Here is a 3505-nt window from a genome sequence, read left to right as displayed (position 1 = left end):
AATTAGGGATAAATATTTTGAGTGTAGAAAGGGTAAAGGAATTGAAAAAAAAGACAGTGGTATTGTTGGTAAGGGTATAGGAACTCCTCTTTTGAAGATGCTTACTTCTGTATTGAAGTATAACTCTCCTATACTCCATAGGTCTCAGAGTTGTCTAACACTCCTATCACACATCATCAAGAGTTATGGGTAGTTAACTGGTTAGTAAACCTAGGGGGGTGAATGTATTGGCATTCTTGGCCATAGCTAACACTTTCTTCTTCTCATAGGTCCTTATGTGCTTGAGTTTGCTTCCCAAGCACTGATCTAAGAACTGCAACTAGTTTATAGCTATAAAGATTTTTTTTCAAATTTCTCTTTTGAAAAAAATCAGCCTTAAGATTCTTGGATTTATCTCTATGATGTCGGGAAACAGAAAAATTCAGTTGGTAGTGCAGTAAATATAGGTTGAATGAAGGAATAATTGGTATGACTAGAGTGTGTGGTTTGGGGTTTTGAATTTGAACTTAGAATAGGTTATTTTCATACTAGTGTCTTTGAAATGATTATACAAATATGCTTGGCACTTCTGTGGCTTTACCAAAGACTTAAAGATTTGGGTCAATGTTATACTGACTTCTGTACATGATCTCAAAACTCAATCAGCCTTATCCAAGAGAAATGTTTCTACTAAGGTAGAGTTCTAAGCAAAGATACTTCTCATCCAAAGGCACTGTAACCACAAGTGGAGCTCAGAAAGCACTCAGGTACTAAAGATGCATGTGTAAGGGGTGAGGAGTTTCAGATGGTATCAGTGGAAGCCAGTAAGTGAAGTTGGCAAGATGATAGTTATTTTAGTACTCAGAGGCAGCTTTTCAAGGTCAGTGTAGACTTATGTATAGGCATTATAGCATTGGCCATCCTCGGCTAGACTAAGGTATGTGAGTAGCAATGGCTAGTTAGATCCAAACTTTTTTTCTTTTCTTTCTTTTTTTGTTTTGTTTTTCTCTTTTTTTATTGGATATTCTCTGTATTTACATTTTAGGTGTTGTGTCCTTTCTGCCAATCCCATCCCACTCCCACTCCCATTGCCTTCATGAAGGTCCTCTCTCTCCCACCAAAGCACCTTGGCATTTCCCTATACTGGAAAAATGAGCCTTCCCTGGGTCAATGTCCTCTTCTCTCATTGATGCCACAGAATGATGTCTTCTGCTGCATATGTACCTGGAGCTGTGAGTCTTTTCATGAGAATTCAGTGGTTGGTGTTTTTGTCTCTGGGAGATGTGGTAGGTTTGGTTAGTTAATAATTTTGTTCTTCCAATGGGGTTGCAAACCCCTTCAGCTACTTCAGTCATTTCTCTAGCTCCTTCATTGGGGTCTTTGTGTTCAGTCTGAAGATTAGCTACAATCATCATCACATGTATCAGTATGGCTCTGATAGAGCCTCTGAGGAGGCATCCATATCAGATTCTTGCTAGTAAGCACTACTTGGCATCATCAATAGTGTGTGGGTTTAGTGGCTTTATATGGGAAGGATCTCTAGGTCAGGCAATCCTTGGATGATCTTTTCTCCAATCACTGCTCCTCTATTTGTCCCAGTATTTCCACCTTTGAGTGTTTTGTTCTTTCATTCTAAGAAAGAATGAGGCATTCACCTTCAGGCAATCCTCCTTGAGATTGATAATTTATATAAATTGTTCTTGGGCATTATGAGCTTTATGGGCTAAAATCAGTGACTATATACCATGAGTTTTGTTTTGTGACTGGGTTACCTCACTCAGTATGATAGCTTCTAGTTCCATCTATTTGCCTAAAAATTTCATGAAGTCATTGTTTATAATAGCTGAGTAGTACTCCATTGGGCAAATATACCACCATTTCTGTATCAATTCATCTGTTGAAGGACATCTGGGTTCTTTTAAGTTTCTGGCTATCATAAATAAGGCTGCTATGAACATGGTGGAACATATATCCTTGTTAGATGTTGGAGCTTCTTTTGGGTATATGCCCCCAGAGTGGTATAGCTGGGACTGCAGTTAGTACTACATCCAATTTTCTGAAACTTCCAGACTGATTTCCAGAGTGTTTGTACCAGCTTACAACCCCAGCAACAGTGGAGGAGTGTTCCTCTTTCTCCATATCCTTGCCAGCATCTGCTGTCACCTGAGTTTTTTATCTCATCCATTCTGACTGGTATGAGGTAGAATATCAGGGGTGGATTGATTTGTGTTTCTCTGATGACTAGGGATGTTGAGCATTTCTTTTTTTCTTTTTTTTTTTTTTTGGCATTTAGAGAACTGGGGTAGTATTTGCTTATAAGTGAGTACCTACCATTATTTTCATTTGTGACTGGGTTACCTCACTTAGGATGATAGCTTCAAGTTCCATCCATTTACCTAGGAATTTATTTTATAAACTCATTGTTTTTAACGCTGAGTAGTACCACAATTTCTGAATCTATTCCTCTGTTGAGGGACAGCTGGGTTTTTCCAGCCTCTGGTTATTATAAATAATGTTGCTATAAACATTTTTGAGCATGTGTCCTTGTTAGATTTGGGAGTTACTTTTGGGTATATGCCCTGGAGTGGTAAAGCTGGGTCCTCAGATAGCATTATGTCAAATTTATTGAGGAACCACCAGACAGATTTTCAGAGTGGTGGCACCAGTTTACAATCCCACCAACAATGAAAGAGTGTGCCTCTTTTTCCACATCCTTGGCCAGCATCTGCAATTACCTGAGGTTTTGATTTTAGCCATTCTGATTGGTGGAAACTTGGGTTTGTTTTAATTTGCATTTCCCTGATGACTAGGAATGTTGAGCATTAATTTAGGTGCTTCTCAGCCATTTGATATTCGTCCTTTGAGAAGTCTCTGTGTAGCTTTGTATCACGTTTTTTAAATAGGATTATTTGATTCTCTAGGGTGTAGCTTCTTGAGTTCCTTGTATATATTGGATACTAGTTCTCTATCAGATGTACGATTGGTAAAGAACTTTTCCCAATCTGTTGGTTTCCATTTTGACCTTTTGACAGTGTCCTTGGCCTTACAGAAACTTTGCAATTTCATGAGGTCCCATTTGTCAATTCTTAATCTTAGAGCATAAACCATTATTTTTCTATTCAGGAAATTTTCTCCTGTGTCTATGTGTTCTAAGCTCTTCTCCACTTTCTGTTCTATTAGTTTCAGTGTACATGGTTTTATATGGAGGTCTTTGATCCACTTGGACTTGAGCTTTGCACAAGGAGATAAGAAGGGATTGATTAGCATTCTTCTGCATGCTGACTGATAGTTGATCCAGCACCATTTGTTGAAGAGGCTGTCCATTTTCCATTGAATGATTTTAACTCCTTTGTCAAAGATCAAGTGGCAATAGTTTGTTGGTTCATTTCTGGGTCTTTCATTCTATTCCATTGGTTTACCTGCCTATCTCAGTACCCATACCAGGCAGTTTTTAGCACAATTGATCACAGTTTTTATACAACTTGAGGTCAGGGATGGTGATCCTTCCAGAAGTTCAGAATTTTTT

The sequence above is a fragment of the Micromys minutus genome, assembly GCF_963924665.1.
Source record: "Micromys minutus genome assembly, chromosome: 22".
Lineage (NCBI taxonomy): Eukaryota > Metazoa > Chordata > Mammalia > Rodentia > Muridae > Micromys > Micromys minutus.
The sequence above is the reverse complement of the archived record's forward strand: the minus strand, read 5'-3'. Positions refer to the sequence as shown.